This window comes from Bufo gargarizans, chromosome 6 (assembly GCF_014858855.1).
Source record: "Bufo gargarizans isolate SCDJY-AF-19 chromosome 6, ASM1485885v1, whole genome shotgun sequence".
Lineage (NCBI taxonomy): Eukaryota > Metazoa > Chordata > Amphibia > Anura > Bufonidae > Bufo > Bufo gargarizans.
The window spans coordinates 75117653-75135998 of NC_058085.1; positions in this window are offsets into that span (position 1 = coordinate 75117653).

An 18346-nucleotide genomic window follows, 5' to 3' on the forward strand; every position below is an offset into this window, starting at 1 on the left:
ATTTATGACCTTTTCGTATGAACCAGACACCCTTCCCTATTCAGAGCAGGGAGTGCCTGGTTTATTGCTCGGGTTCTCCCATTGACTTCCACCAAGAGCACTTGAAGCACTCGAACACCCAAGCACTTTGGTGCTCAATCAACACTAATAACTACACTGCTGACCGCAAATATATTTTTTCTTTTTTAACTAATGCACAACAAAAAGAGCTTTAGAATAGATAACTGCACCGCTACACGGAAAATATATTTAACTTTTGCCACTAATACACGACAAAAAGGGCTGTAATTTTAGCACTTCACCACATTGGGCATTATTGGGCAGACTAGATGGGCCAAATGGTTCTTATCTGTTGACACTTTCTATGTTTCTATGTCTATGTTTCTACAACGGTGCAGTCAGTGCAGTAAGGTGTAATAGGATTGTTCCTATTACCCAGACTATAACCTCCCCTACTGAACCCTGTTCAACATAAATGCTGTGGAATGATTCCTTCCTATACTTTCCCTACACCTTGAATAATCTTGACCTGCACTTGTACATTATTATTTTTTTTAGCACAATGAAGTTTTTTCTAACACTGTCCCTAGCGCCTGCTGACGTCTCTCCCTGCATTAAGTACACTGGTAAATGGCAGAATCTATGATGGCTGATGGTATTTATAGGGCTGTGACATCACAGGGCTGGCTGCTGAAAAAATGAGATTTGTTACCACAAAGCGTGATTAAATTCAACTTTGGTGCGAATCAAATTTTTCCTGAAATTCGGATCGAATTCCACTTCGTCAGCTTCGATTCGCTCATCTCTAGTACTGTTATCCAGTCACTGTATGGTGATGTTATTCAGTCACTGTATGGAGGTGTTATCCAGTCACTGTATGGAGGTGTTATTCAGTCACTGTATGGAGGTGTTAACCAGTCACTGCATGGAGGTGTTATCCAGTCACTGTATGGAGGTGTTATCCAGTTACTGTATGGAGGTGTTATTCAGTCACTGTATGGAGGTATTATCTAGTCACTGTATAGAGGTATTATCCAGTCATTGTATGGAGTTGTTATCCAGTCACTGTATGGTGATGTTATTCAGTCACTGTATGGTAATGTTATCCAGTGAGTGTATGGAGATGTTATCCAGTGAGTGTATAGAGGTGTTATTCAGTCACTGTATGGAGGTGTTATTCAGTCACTGTATGGAGGTGTTATCCAGTCACTGTATGGAGGTGTTATCTAGTCACTGTATGGAGGTGTTATCCAGTCACTGTATGGAGGTATTATCTAGTCACTGTATGGAGTTGTTATCCAGTCACTGTATGGAGGTATTATCTAGTCACTGTATGGAGTTGTTATCCAGTCACTGTATGGTGATGTTATTCAGTCACTGTATGGTAATGTTATTCGGTCACTGTATGGAGGTGTTATCCAGTAAGTGTATGGAGGTGTTATCCATTTACTGTATGGTGGTGTTATCCATTAACTTTATGGAGTTGTTATCCAGTCTCTGTATGGTGGCGTTATCCAGTCACTGTATGGAGTTATTATACATTCACTGTATGGTGGTGTTATCTAGTCACTGTATGGAGTTGTTATCCAGTCACTGTATGGAGGTATTTTCTAGTTACTGTATGGAGTTGTTATCCAGTCACTGTATGGAGTTGTTATCCAGTCACTGTATGGTGATGTTATTCAGTCAATGTATGGTAATGTTATTCTGTCACTGTATGGAGGTGTTATCCAGTGAGTGTATGGAGGTGTCATCCATTCACTGTATGGTGGTGTTATCCATTAACTTTATGGATTTGTTATCCAGTCGCTGTATGGTGGCTCTATCCAGTTACTGTATGGCGGCTTTATCTTGTCACTGTATGGAGTTATTATCCAGTCACTGTATGGTGGTGTTATCCAGTCACTGTATGGTGGTGTTATCCAGTCACTGTATGTTGATGTTATCCAGTCACTGTATGGAGGTGTTATCTAGTCATTGTATGGTGGTGTTATTCAGTCATTGTTTGGTGGTATTATTATTCCGTCACTGTATAGTGGTTTTATCCAATCTGTGTATGGCGGCGTTATCCAGTCACCTGTATGGAGCTGTTATCCAGTCACTGTATGGAGGTGCTATCCAGTTACTCTATGGAGGTGTTATCCAGTCACTGTATGGAGCTGTTATCTAGTCTCTGTATGGTGGTGTTATTCAGTTACTGTATGGTGCTGTTATCCAGTCACTGTATGGTGCTGTTATCCAGTCACTGTATGGTGGGGTAATCAGTCACTGTATGGTGATGTTAATCAGTCACTGTATGGAGGTGTTATCCAGTTACTGTATGGAGCTGTTATCTAGTCACTGTATGGTGATGATTTTTAGTCACTCTATGGTGATGTTATCCTGTCTCTGTATGGAGATGTTATGCTGTCATTTTATTGCTTTGTTATTTAGTCACTGTATGGAGGTGTTATCCAGTCACTCTATGGTGCTGTTATCCAGTCACTGTATGTAGGTGTTATCCAGTCACTTTATGGTGGTGTTATTCAGTCATTATATGGAGATGTTATCCAGTCTCTGTATGGAAGTGTTATTTAGTCACTGTATGGTGGTATTTTCCAGACACGTTGTAATTAACCCTTTCTACCCCGGGCCAGTTTTCACCTTCCTACCCAGGCCATTGTTTGCAAATCCGACATGTGTCACTTTATGTGGTAATAACTTTAAAACGCTTTTACTTATCCTGGCTATTCTGAGATAGTTTTTTCATCACATATTGTACTTCATGACAGTGATAAAATTGAGTAAAAAAATGTCATTTTTATTTATAAAAAAAAATTACAAAATTACATTATCTAAAAATTAGCAAATTTCAATTTCTCTACTTTTATAATAGATAGTAATACCTCCAAAAATAGTTATTACTTTACATTCTACATACGTCTACTTCATGTTTGGAACATTTTGTGAATGCCATTTTATTTTTTGGGGACGTTAAAAGGCTTAGAAGTTTAGAAGCAAATCTTGAAATTTTGCAGAAAATTTCCAAAACCCACTTTTTAAGGACCAGTTCAGGTCTGAAATCACTTTGTGAGGCTTACATAATAGAAACCACCCAAAAATAGCCCCATTTTAGAAACTACTCCCTTTTAAGGTATCCAAATTGATTTTACAAACTTACTTAACCCTTTAGGTGTTTCACAAGAATTAGCAGATTTTCCATTTTATGTTTACTCTGATTTTATTAAAGTTTTCAGGAATCAGTGCAACCAGCAATGAACAAATATATCATAAATAATTCAAATAAAGGATCACGCAGGACCCCTATTGCAAAATTAAAATTGTTAATACAAGGCTAGAATACTGTATTGCCATGCATAGCTACATTTGTTTGTACGGTCCTACACTCCACCACTATCTCTGACCATACATTTTAATATATTCAATATGGTTGTGAAAATAGTTGCAATCCCTTTTCTGTATTCTCTTCCTACTTTCTATTATTACAAAAATATGTAAGTTGTACCACCTTATGTAATATAGATATAAAATAAAAAACTACGTGAGAAATGGAAACTGGGGAGGGGAAGGAGGGAGGAAAGGAAAGTTAGAGGAAACCCGATCATGTGATTATGTTCAAATAGAACCTTAATAGGGGTCTAACCCAAAAGGTCAAGACGGTTATAGCATGTTCTTAAATTCTGGAGAGTCAAGAAAAGTGAGTAAAGGGTTACATCTCTTCGTGAACGCCACGGACCTTTACTGCTGATCTGCTATCAACTCTTTTATTCATAATATATATCTTAGCTCCCTTGCCCAATCAATCACTGTAGGTGTAGAACTGGACTTCCAGTGTCTGGGGATTACCATCCTCGCAGCTGACAGGAAATACCTCAGAACTCCTTTCTTGACTTGGGGCGAGGGAGCCAGGAATAAGTGATAACAGAGTTAATTGGGGAGTTTTGGGAATCGTCTTGCGAGAGTACTTGGCATATATCCTTAAGATATGGTCCCAGAATGGTTGGATCATTGGGCAGCTCCACTATATATGTAGTAGGGATCCTCTATCATTCTTACACCTTTAACACTGATCTGAGACTGAGGGAAACATAAGATGCAGGGTGGCAGGACAGTAGTACCACCTGGAGAGAATTTTGTAATTCTTCTCTTTGACCTGCGTCGCCAGTGATATTCCATGGGAGAACGTACACATCTTTCTCATCTCCTCTTCAGTGAATCGGACCTGCAAATCAGATTCCCATTAATTGAAAAATGGGGCCCTTTCTCCGCTATGGAGGTCCAGAAGGACTTTATATAGTGTGGACACAATACCTCTATTCTACCCTGATTGTATATAAACTTTGTCAAAATCCGTCAACGGGTCCAATACCTTCTTGGAGAATGTAGCTCTAAAGAAAGAATTTTTCTGGGCGTATCCCAACCAAGATATCATACCAAAGGCCTCATTCTGTCTTAAATCTTCGAACGAGGATAGCTGTCCTGAAATCAGGACATCTCTGATTTTCAGTAGGCCACTATGGACAGTTTTAATAAGGAAGGATGAGGGGGACCAAACCCAGCCTAAAAGTGATTTGTGATTTGGCGACCCAGTCTTCCCAAACCGCAAGGGTGTGTCGTACAAGGTATGGCCAGTCTTCACTAGGAGGTCTATCTACTAGAGCAATCCAGGGTACAGAATGTAGGGAAAGAGGTGACAGAGACTGTTCCAGGGGAACCCATAATTTCTTTGAATGTTTGTGCAACCAATCTATAATTCTGGTGAGTACCGCTGCATCATGATAAATACGGATATCCAGAAGACCAAACACTCCTAGAGATTTATGTTTAATTAAAACCTTTTTATGTAACCTAGATTTACTTGCATTCCAAATAAACCTATTGAGCGCTTTTTGTATTTCTAGAAAATATTTTTGGGGAGTCTGAATAGGTACGGTTTGAAAGAGATATAAAAACCTCAGCAGGATATACATTTTGATAGCTTTCATGCGGCCAAACCAAGATAAATGTTTGGAATTATATCCCTGTAGATCTTCGAGAGTCCTCCTCTACAGTGGCAAGTAGTTTAGAGGGAATAAAAAGTGCAATTGTGCAGGAATTTGAATACCTAAGTATGTCAAGCTTTGGTCTTTCCATTTGAAGGAGAAATTGTTTTATATAGAAGATATTTCCTCCTGGGAGAGGGAGATATTCAATAATTCGGTCTTATTAAGGTTGACTTTAAAATTGCTAAGGTGGCTAAACCTATCAAACTCCTGAAGCAGGGACGACAGGGAAATGTGAGGGGAGGTCACATATAGAAGAAAGTCGTCAGCATAAAGCGCAAGCTTATGTTGAGTGTTCGGGGTCATTTGTTTTTGGGCTTGTGAAATTAGAGTGATGGTACGAATAGTGTTGTCCCTAGCTTCCCTGCCCGGGACAAATCCTACTTGGTGTCTGTTGATACATCTAGGTAGGATACTACTTAGTCTGTTTGCCAGAATTTTCGAGTATATTTTAATATCACAATTTATCAGAGATATCAGCCTATAATTACTGCATATAGACCTATCTTTGTTTGGCTTAGGTATAACTACTATATGAGCTTTTAGAGATTGCTTGGGAAAGGGGCAGGATGGAGAAATACTGTTGAAAACTTTAGTGATGAAAGGGAGTAGTAGTTTGTGGTAATTTTGAAAAATATGGCCATAAAGCCATCTGGACCAGGACTTTTCTGCCCTTTTAGGGAGGAGACAATTGTCTATACTTTTGTTTCAGTAAAGGGCCTTGGTGCAGTTCAGCACTCTGTTCCAATGGAATCCCTGGCAGAGCTGTTTTGGTTATGTAGGAGCATATACGGATATAGGTTCGGAAAGTATCTGTAACGTGAGAGGGGTGATGTACTACTCGTCCTTTATTATGTTTTATCTCTGGAATATAGGATCGTGTTAATTTGGGATGTAACAGCTTAGCTAGCGCACTGCAACATTTATTGGCCTTATAATATAAAAAGCTATGAAATCGCTCTCTGGAAAGGGCAATTTTTTTTGTCTATAACTGTTTTTAGGTTGTCCCTTGCTGCTGTCAGCTCAGCCAGGAGAGCATGAGTAAGAGATTGTTTATGTAGAGATTTCAGTTCGTGCTGTCTATCTGACAATCTTTTGATATGTGCCTCTCCCTCTTTTTTCAATCTGGACCCGTGCTGTATGAGCTTACCTCTAATCACACATTTCAGTGCTTCCCACTGCAGATGAGGAGTCGTGGCGTCGGAAGAGTGGGTGGTCATGAAGTCCCTAATCGTTTCCTCTATCGCCTGGCTGCAGACTGTATCCTTCAGCAGAATTTCATTAAGTCGCCAAGTCCACTCTTTGGCTACCATATCTGGTAGTTCAAAAATGAGAGATATGCGTACATGAACAGACCACAAAGCAGAACCAATGGTAGCCTTGGGCTGAAAGGTTAGAGCATGATGAGAGACGGCAAGCAAATCTATCCTGCTGTAAGTGTTATGAGCCGGTGAGTAGAAAATCTCTGTCCCCAGGATGCAGAATTCATACATCTACTAGTCTTCTGCTATGTAGGATTGCCCGTACCCTAGCTATCGTTGAGATTGAGGCTAAAGATCTGCCTGAGGAAGTATCAGGTTTTGGATTCAAAGTCAGATCCACCCCCCAAGAAGGAGAATCCCCTCTATGAAGGAGTCCAATCAGGACATAATAGTAGCAAACGTCTTACCCTGTCCCAAATTCGGCAGGTATATATTACTGATTGTGTACGTTCTCGCATGGATTGCTAACTTGACGAATACCTATCTTCCTTTGTCTCAGGATCTGATATCTATGACAGAACAAGAGAAAGCTTTTGAAGTTTTTGAACGAAAACATGGGATGTGATGCGTCTTAAAATGCGTTCTCTGTAATAGTACTATCTGAGCTTTTTCTTTTTGTAGTTCTGACAATATCTTTGATCTCTTCTCTGGGATATTGAAACCCCTAACATTTAAGGAGACAAGCTTGACCGATCCTAGAGTGACCATGTTAAAATATATGGTTTACCCCTATAGCCTGGGGGAACGAAAGGGTAGGGAAAGAAACGAGAAGGAAGAAGACAGAAACCGAGAAGGGATAGGATAAGACAGACCGGGGAAGAGACAAAAAAAGACTAGTGTGTAAACACTAAGCGAAGTACACACTAGTGTACCCCTAATATGACCTTGAAAAAGAGGAATTTAACCTATATCGGGTCGATCTTCCAATAGCAGGTGATGAGACCGCCACGAGAAAATTCTTGCTACCTTAGCCTAAGAATCATTCCACTTTTTATTCATCTAGTATGAGCTCTAAACTTTTGGGAGGGCTTATGTTACCCTTACAGAGAGAGATACTACTAAGAGATATTAGGAACCTATCTTAGAGAGCGAATAATCTCCCCCTTCCCTGGTAGGTCTGACTAACATAATGTATAACACGAGGGAGAAAATTGTAAAACTAAAGAGCTGGCACAAAATGGGTCACTGAGTCAACCAAGAAACTATCAGCCTTTAAGAAACTATCTGGCAAGAATTACGCTACCAACACATTTGCGTCCATACTCATTGCAGAATACAGGGTATGGCTTCTTGCTTGCATTGATCAGGTTGGAGGCCTCTGGAAAGTGGTCGCCAATCTGGATCCAGGTTTTCTCGCCTTCCAGACCGAGAATCTCGATGGTAGGGGTGGAATTGCATGTGAGTCTAGGAGCACGATTTCGGGCAGACCCAAAGCAGCTAGAAAGTCTGCCAATTCAGAAGGATCCTGCAGCTCGTAGCGTTTGCCTCCACGTCTGACCATCAACTGGAAGGGGTATCCCCACATATATGGTATTTCTTTCTCCTTTAGGCAGTCCAACAGAGTTGTAGCGCCCTGCGTTGTTGCAAGGTAGGTTGGGACAGATCTTTCAATAAAGAGATGTGAGCGCCTTCATATTCAATCGTTGGCAGATTCCGGTCTTTCCGCATAATATCTTCTTTCACTGTGTAATAATGTAAATGGCAGATGACATCTCTTGGCCTGGAGGGGTCAGGTTTAAGAGGCACCAGAGCCCTGTGCACTCTATTAATTTCCAAGTCATCAGAGACAGATCTGTCCAGAATTTTCTTTAAAAAGTCCTGTAACGTGTGTACTAAATCTGCTGAAGAAATTAATTCCGGAAGACCTCTAATCCTGATATTATTTCTTCTGCTCCTGTTCTCAGAATCCTCATGAAGATGGTAGAGCTGACTAATGTGCTGATCTCTAGTGCCCCCTTTATTCTCTAAGTCATCTATTCTGGAAGATAATTCCGCCTGGTGAGTTGAGATATCCTCTACTCGTTCTTCCATGATTTGTAAATTGCTGGAAATTGCACTGAGCTCTAGTTTATATGATGTCTCAATACGCACTATGAATTGCTCCATCTCTTGTTTGGTCGGCAATTGCTTGACGTGGTCTTTCCAATCCCATGAGGATTCATCTGTGTCAAGAGTGTTGTAATGAAATCTGTGCCTGCAGAGGCCTGGTCACTGCTCTTCTATCTGGGAGTCATGGGCTCCATGGGTGAAGCACTGATACTGACGTTTGGGTTTTCATTAGCTGTAAGCCATAATTAACAACATTAAAATTAATGAATGCTTGAAGTAGACCACTCTGTGTGTAATGGATATATAAGTTTCACTTTTTTAATTGAATTACTGAAAAAATTTAACTTTTTGATGATATTCTAATTTCTTGATATGCACCTGTATTAGGAAAGCAGTGAATTGGAAAGGCAGGAGGCTGTGGTATGGATGTGCACCTGAGGCTTGAAAAACAGATATACTCCTTTAGCTGTTCACTTAGTAGCATCTCTCACCCCAGTTCATGTCGCAACTAAGATCGAAGTGGAAAGTGTCTTGTTTGGACAACTGCCTGTGGATTTCATAGTTCACCTTTGTGCTGTTACAAGTGTTAGAACCCCATTGGGAGACAAAGTGTTACAATATTGTTGATGAAGATGAGTACATTTCTTGAAATTCATTTCAGGTCCAATTCACACATTTTCATTTTTTTTTCAAAATATCCAATTCAGTTAGAAATCAATTCTTCTCAAACCAAAAATACTATTAAAGGGAGGAAAGAGAGACCCAGCAAGCACACAACACTCTTTTAGGAAAGATGTGCGATTCAGATTTCTTCTAAGAAGGAAAAGAAAGTGGAGTATCTTACACCACCAGGTGTAACATACAGTTGCAAGAAAAAGTAAGTGAACCCTTTGGAATGATATGGATTTCTGCACAAATTGGTCATAAAATGTGATCTGATATTCATCTAAGTCACAACAATAGACAATCGCAGTCTGCTTAAACTAATAAACTAATAACACACAAAAAATTAAATGTTGCCATGTTTTTATTGAACACACCATGTAAACATTCACAGTGCAGGTGAAAAAATTATGTGAACCCCTAGACTAATGACATCTCCAAGAGCTAATTAGAGTGAGGTGTAAGCCAACTGGAGTCCAATCAATGAGATGAGATTGGAGGTGTTGGTTACAGCTGTCATGCCCTATAAAAAACACACACCAGTTCTGGGTTTGCTTTTCACAAGAAGCATTGCCTGATGTGAAAGATGCCTTGCACAAAAGAGCTCTCAAAAGACCTCCGATTAAGAATTGTTGACTTGCATAAAGCTGGAAAGGGTTATAAAAGTATCTCCAAAAGCCTTGATGTTAATCAGTCCACGGTGAGACAAATTGTCTATAAATGGAGAAAGTTCAGCACTGCTGCTACTCTCCCTAGGAGTGGCCGTCCTGTAAAGATGACTGCAAGAGCACAGCGCAGACTGCTCAATGAGGTGAAGAAGAATCCTAGAGTGTCAGCTAAAGACGTACAAAAGCCTCTGGCATATGCTAACATCCCTGTTAGCGAATCTACGATACGTAAAACACTAAACAAGAATGGATTTCATGGGAGGATACCACAGAGGAAGCCACTGCTGTTCAAAAAAAACATTGCTGCACATTTACAGTTTGCACAAGAGCACCTGGATGTTCCACAGCAGTACTGGCAAAATATTCTGTAGACAGATAAAACCAAAGTTGAGTTGTTTGGAAGAAACACACAATACTATGTGTGGAGAAAAAGAGGCACAGCACACCAACATAAAAACCTCATCCCAACTGTGAAGTATGGTGGTGGGGGCATCATGGTTTGGGGCTGCTTTGCTGCATCAGGGCCTGGACGGATTGCTATCATCGAAGGAAAAATGAATTCCCAAGTTTATCAAGACATTTTACAGGAGAACTTAAGGCCATCTGTCCACCAGCTGAAGCTCAACAGAAGATGGGTGTTGCAACAGGACAACGACCCAAAGCATAGAAGTAAATCAACAACAGAATGGCTTAAACAGAAGAAAATACGCCTTCTGGAGTGGCCCAGTCAGAGTCCTGACCACAACCCGATTGAGATGCTGTGGCATGACCTCAAGAAAGCAATTCACACCAGACATCCCAAGAATATTGCTGTACTGAAACAGTTCAGTAAAGAGGAATGGTCAGGAATTAGTCCTGACCGTTGTGCACGTCTGATCTGCAACTACAGGAAACGTTTGGTTGAAGTTATTGCTGCCAAAGGAGGTTCAACCAGTTATTAAATCCAAGGGTTCACATACTTTTTCCACCTGCACTGTGAATGTTTACATGGTGTGTTCAATAAAAACATGGTAACATTTAATTCTTTGTGTGTTATTAGTTTAAGCAGACTGTGATTGTCTATTGTTGTGACTTAGATGAAGATCAGATCACATTTTATGACCAATTTGTGCAGAAATCCATACCATTCCAAAGGGTTTACATACCTTTTTTTTGCAACTGTAGTTATCAAAAATCAATGCTTAGCCTTTTAAACAGGTCTTAAACCAAACTTGGAAAAAAGCTAAGCGAGCAGGTCATCTGCAAGTAAGAGGCCTTGGTCAGAATCGGGGGGTTGGGGGTTGTTATTAATTCTCCTTATGGAGGTCTCGTAGTATGTGTGTGCAGTATTGTAGACCAGGCAACGGTTTTCTGGGAAAGATATTCACATTAATTTTCCTTCCAAAAAGAAAATACAGCAAGGCTTATCTAATGCAAGCAGATGTAAGATGCGTTAATTTTCATATATTTTCCCCAGAAACCCAGAAGAGCATTGACTGGCTTCTTATGTGCACTTTACACTCTCCATAAGGAGAAATAGTACCCCAACCAGGGCTTCTCAGGCAGGCAAGCAAATTTTCTTAGCTCAGCTCTTTTAAAGGGTAGTTACCCATAAAGAGCAATCATACTTACCGAAAACCCATTTCCCATCTTCAGTTTCTTTTTCCCAGACCTGTTTTTTGTTTAGTGGGTTTTATTATAAATGATTTAGCATAGCTACTACTCTATAGCTATACCAAGAAGTGGCAGCTGTTTTACCATTAATTCTGAGGTCTGGGAATAACCTAGCACAGCCACTATACAATGTACGGCACTGTGCTTAGTGAGCTGAGAGAAGGCTGCTGTGCTCACAGGAGTGCTGGTGCCTTCTCAAACAGCTGATCGGTGGGGGTTCCGGGTGTCGGACACTCACAGATAAGATACTGATGACCTATCCTGAGGATAGGTCATCAGTATAAAAATTTCAGAAAACCCCTTCAATTAATAACCCAATGATGGAGCTTGATCATTAACAATAATGTGCAGCCAACACAGGAAAGGGGGAAAGGATATGTCGCTGCAATTTAGGACAAGTCGCAAACTATACTCGCTTGTTTGTGTGAATCAAATTGGTTAATACGTTTTCCCCAGGTTCCAGGGAATGCGTTCGACCTAAGAATCAAACAGCCAGACACGCTTTGCTGGTTAAAGTATTCTCTGCTGGTCAGCGCCCAACAAGTTAATTGGTGGATCTAGCCACCCCCCTTTAGACATTAATTTTAACATGTTTAATCGCAAGTATTTATTAACCGCTTGCCGCAACTGTAACGCCGAAAGGCGTCATCGCGGCGGCTCTCCCAGGCTACGCTAACGCCGATTGGCGTCATCTCGCGTGAGCCGAGATTTCCTGTGAACGCGCGCACACAGGCGCGCGCGCTCACAGGAACGGAAGGTAAGCGAGTGGATCTCCAGCCTGCCAGCGGCGATCGCTCGCTGGCAGGCTGGAGATGTGATTTTTTTAACCCCTAACAGGTATATTAGACGCTGTTTTGATAACAGCGTCTAATATACCTGCTACCTGGTCCTCTGGTGGTCCCTTTTGTTTGGATCGACCACCAGAGGACACAGGTAGATGTGTAAAGTACCACCAAACAACACTACACTACACTACACCCCCCCCTGTCAGTTATTAACCCCTTATGAACCCCTGATCACTTCATATACACTCCCTGATCACCCCTCCCGTCATTGATCACCCCCCTGTCATTGATCACCCCCCTATAAGGCTCCATTCAGACGTCCGTATGATTTTTACGGATCCAGCATCCATGGATCGGATCCGCAAAACACATACGGACGTCTGAATGGAGCCTTACAGGGGGGTGATCAATGACAGGGTGGTGATCACGCATATAGACTTCCTGATCACTTCCCTGTCATTGATCACCCCCCTGTCATTGATCACCCCCCTGTAAGGCTCCATTCAGACGTCCGCATGATTTTTACGGTTACACTCATACATGGATCGGATCCGCAAAACACATGCGGACCTCTGAATGGAGCCTTACAGGGGCGTGATCAATGACAGAGAGGTGATCACCCATATACACTCCCTGTCATTGATCACCCCCCTGTAAGGCTCCATTCAGACGTCCGCATGTGTTTTGCAAAACACATGCGGACCGCATGTGTTTTGGATCGGATCCGCAAAACACATGCGGATGTCTGAATGGAGCCTTACAGGGGGGTGATCAATGACAGGGAGTGTATATGGGTGATCACCTCTCTGTCATTGATCACCCCCCTGTAAGGCTCCATTCAGACGTCCGCATGTGTTTTGCGGATCCGATCCAAAACACATGCGGTCCGCATGTGTTTTGCAAAACACATGCGGACGTCTGAATGGAGCCTTACAGGGGGGTGATCAATGACAGGGAGTGTATATGGGTGATCACCTCTCTGTCATTGATCACCCCCCTGTAAGGCTCCATTCAGACGTCCGCATGTGTTTTGCAAAACACATGCGGACGTCTGAATGGAGCCTTACAGGGGGGTGATCAATGACAGACAGGTGATCAGGGAATCTATATGGGTGATCACCCCCCTGTCATTGATCACCCCCCCCTGTAAGGCTCCATTTAGACATTTATATTCCAGACTTCTTCTCACGCTTTAGGGCCCCTAAAAAGCCAGGGCAGTATAAATACCCCACATGTGACCCCATTTCGGAAAGAAGACACCCCAAGGTATTTGCTGAGGGGCATATTGAGTCCATGAAAAATTGAAATTTTTGTCCTAAGTTAGCGGAAAGTGAGACTTTGTGAGAAAAAAACAAAAAAAAAAAAATCAATTTCCGCTAACTTATGCAAAAAAAAAAAATTCTATGAACTCGCCAGGCCCCTCATTGAATACCTTGGGGTGTCTTCTTTCCAAAGTGGGGCCACATGTGGGGTATTTATACTGCCCTGGCTTTTTAGGGGCCCGAAAGTGTGAGAAGAAGTCTGGGATCCAAATGTCTAAAAATGCCCTCCTAAAAGGAATTTGGGCACCTTTGCGCATCTAGGCTGCAAAAAAGTGTCACACATCTGGTATCGCCGTACTCAGGAGAAGTTGGGGAATAGGTTTTGGGGTGTCATTTTACATATAACCATGCTGGGTGAGAGAAATATCTTGGTCAAATGCCAACATTGTATAAAAAAATGGGAAAAGTTGTCTTTTGCCAAGATATTTCTCTCACCCAGCATGGGTATATGTAAAATGACACCCCAAAACACATTCCCCAACTTCTCCTGAGTACGGCGATACCAGATGTGTGACACTTTTTTGCAGCCAAGGGGGGCAAAGGGGCACACATTCCAAAGAGCACCTTTCGGATTTCGCAGGCCATTTTTTACACATTTTGATTGCAAAGTTCTTCTCACACATTTGGGCCCCTAAATTGCCAGGGCAGTATAACTACGCCACAAGTGACCCCATTTTGGAAAGAAGACACCCCAAGGTATTCCGTGAGGGGCACGGCGAGTTCCTAGAATTTTTTATTTTTTGTCACAAGTTAGCGGAAAATGATGATTTTTCTTTTTTTTTCTTTTTTCCTTACAAAGTCTCATATTCCACTAACTTGCGACAAAAAATAAAAAATTCTAGGAACTCGCTATGCCCCTCACGGAATACCTTGGGGTGTCTTCTTTCCAAAATGGGGTCACTTGTGGCGTAGTTATACTGCCCTGGCAATTTAGGGGCCCAAATGTGTGAGAAGAACTTTGCAATCAAAATGTGTAAAAAATGGCCTGCGAAATCCGAAAGGTGCACTTTGGAATATGTGCCCCTTTGCCCACCTTGGCTGCAAAAAAGTGTCACACATCTGGTATCGCCGTACTCAGGAGAAGTTGGGGAATGTGTTTTGGGGTGTCATTTTACATATACCCATGCTGGGTGAGAGAAATATCTTGGTCAAATGCCAACTTTGTATAAAAAAATGGGAAAAGTTGTCTTTTGCCAAGATATTTCTCTCACCCAGCATGGGTATATGTAAAATGACACCCCAAAACACATTCCCCAACTTCTCCTGAGTACGGCGATACCAGATGTGTGACACTTTTTTGCAGCCAAGGTGGGCAAAGGGGCACATATTCCAAAGTGCACCTTTCGGATTTCGCAGGCCATTTTTTACACATTTTGATTGCAAGGTACTTCTCACACATTTGGGCCCATTAATTGCCAGGGCAGTATAACTACCCCACAAGTGACCCCATTTTGGAAAGAAGACACCCCAAGGTATTCCGTGAGGGGCATGGCGAGTTCCTAGAATTTTTTATTTTTTGTCGCAAGTTAGTGGAATATGAGACTTTGTAAGAAAAAAAAAAATTAAAATAAAAATCATCATTTTCCGCTAACTTGTGACAAAAAATAAAAAGTTCTATGAACTCACTATGCCCATCAGCGAATACCTTAGGGTGTCTACTTTCCGAAATGGGGTCATTTGTGGGGTGTTTGTACTGTCTGGGCCTTGTAGAACCTCAGGAAACATGACCGGTGCTCAGAAAGTCAGAGCGGCTTCAAAAAGCGGAAATTCACATTTTTGTACCATAGTTTGTAAATGCTATAACTTTTACCCAAACCATTTTTTTTTTGCCCAAACATTTTTTTTTTATCAAAGACATGTAGAACAATAAATGTAGCGAAAAATTTATATATGGATGTCGTTTTTTTGCAAAATTTTACAGCTGAAAGTGAAAAATGTCATTTTTTTGCAAAAAAATCGTTACATTTTGATTAATAACAAAAAAAGTAAAAATGTCAGCAGCAATAAAATACCACCAAATGAAAGCTCTATTAGTGAGAAGAAAAGGAGGTAAAATTCATTTGGGTGGTAAGTTGCATGACCGAGCAATAAACCGCTAAAGTTGTGGAGTGCCGATTTGTAAAAAAGGGCCTGGTCACTAGGGGGGTATAAACCTGTGGTCCTTAAGTGGTTAAAGCAACCAATCAGAAACATGATGGAATGAAAAATGACACATAGATACACACAGGCATTACTCGTATATCTGTAAAATTCCATGTCTATATTTATCATATTCTGCCAAGCAGTTCTCTAGTTGCAGTGTTTGTCTAACTTCCTTTAAGAGTCAAATGACTATATTTCTCAATCTTAGATTTTAGGCATAAAACTCAGAAAATGGAGATTATTTTGACAATTAGTTTAGATAAAACAGAACAATAAATAATTAATGAAAAAAAACAAAAAACACAGATATATCCCAAAAACTGAAAAAAAGAGGGAAGAAATAGTTGATTCACAACAGAGACAAGCTGAGGTAAGATCTATGCAAGAAAGTAATAATGGAAACATTCAAAGTAAATATACTATACCAGTAAATAATAGATATGAATCATTGACCAATAATCATTTTTTAGACAGAACCCCACCACACCACGAATCACCAATCAGACACAGGTCACAACAATCAGCTGAAGACTTTCAACACCAAATATCACCACCTACACACTCGTACAATTTTAGAAACAGATTCAATCACCAAGAACAGGACTTCGAACCACATCAGACCAGGAGACCATGTTCACGGAAACATCAACACTATCCCCCACTCAATTACACACGAGGAGAAACACAAAGGCAGCAATACAGCGATCACAACCAGGGTCCAAAAAAAAGATACGGAAGAGCCAGAGAAAAAAGAACAGAATACAACAATCACAATTAGACACGGATAAACAAAGAGCTATAGTAAATTTGAGATCTGTCACTAAACTAAATTGCTGAATAAAGGATTAAAATTTGCACCAACCACAAAATTAAACAAATTTTACACGTATATTGGAATTGAGAAGTTTCAGAAAAATGTAGAGACAGACTTAAGAAAAATATCAGATAGACCGACAAAAATCATTAATTTGACAACACAAGAGATGCGTGCGATCAAACAACTACAACTGCAGAATAACCTAATAATACGTCCAGCTGACAAGGGTGGAGCTATTGTCCTTCTGGAGGCAGAAAATATTAACACAGAATGCCTAAAACAGCTGTCCGATGATACCATTTATGTCAAGATCATACCAAAAAATGTAATGAGATACTAGTACAATACTATAATAGAGGGCTAGAACAGGAAATGTTATCAGAACAAGAGTAACACTTCATTTTGGGCACGTAGCAGAAACTACCAGTATTCTACTGTCTGCCCAAGATAAACAAAAATCCAACAGATCCACCCGGGCACCCAATTATTTCAGGAATTGGTTCATTAACATCAAACTTATCTCAATATATCGATAAATTAATCCAAACGGTAGTAAAAAAAACACAATCTTATATAAAGGATACAACAGAAATCATCCAAATTTTGGAAAATTTAAAAGTTCAGCCACATTGGATTATTGGAACACTATATGTCCACTATAAATTAATCCAAACGGTAGTAAAAAAACACAATCTTATATAAAGGATACAACAGAAATCATCCAAATTTTGGAAAATTTAAAAGTTCAGCCACATTGGATTATTGGAACACTATATGTCCAATCACTCTACACTGTCATTGATCATAATCAGGGAATGGTGGCCATGAAATTTCAATTAGAATCAAGTGGAGATTTCTGTACGAAACAAATAGATTTTTTGATAGAGGGGGTAAAACATATTACCTCCAGATTCACGGAACTGCCATGGGTACCAGATTTCCCCCCTAGCTATGCCAATTTGTTTATGGCCCAATGGGAACACCATGACATCATGCCTAGACTGGGGGCAGATCTGGTACTCTGGCATAGATATATAGATGATATTATCTTCATCTGGCAAAAGGGAGAACTAGAATTACAAGTATTTTTGGAGGAAATTAACAATAATCAATATAATTTGTCCTTTTCATCTAATATCAGTAATACCCATGATTTACAAATTACCAGCAATGGAGACCAATACATCTGCAACACTTATCAGAAGTCTGTTGCGGAAAATAGTTTTATCCTGTTCTCAAGCTGCCATCTACCCAGATGGCTGCTCAATATCCCTTTTGGACAATTTCGCCGAATTAAAAGAAATTGTACTAGTAATGAAAAATTTGAAGAAGCAGCAATTCAAATGATGGACCAATTTAGAATTGTGCATAATTTTACCCTATAGTAATTATTTCAGAATGACCCATTGGACCCAGGAGGTCAAAAGATATAGTCCAATAGTCCTAAGACTAAAAATTCCTGTTTAAGGTCTATATTAAAACGTAACTTTTATTTCGCATTAACATACACAAAAGACAAAACAAAAAGACTCCGTTGAGAGTTTAAAAAAAAATATATATGGAGGGATATTTGACAGTAGGTAGAAGTATGCAATGAAAAAGGAAAGACCGGCACTCGCGATGATTGTTCCAATGCTGTAGTTTATTCAGTCACATATTACAGAGCATAGTGACGCGTTTCAGCACACACACGTGCTGTGTGCTGAAACGCGTCACTATGCTCTGTAATATGTGACTGAATAAACTACAGCATTGGAACAATCATCGCTGAGTGCCGGTCTTTCCTTTTTCATTGCAAGCTTCGGGACGCCTCCCCATTAACTCGTGCACCGCTTATATCTTTAAAGCAGTGCCGACCCTTCTCTACTAAAGTAGGTAGAAGTATGTGACACTCTGTCACCATATACTATCAGAGTGGGGGATAATTGATATCCTTCTATGAG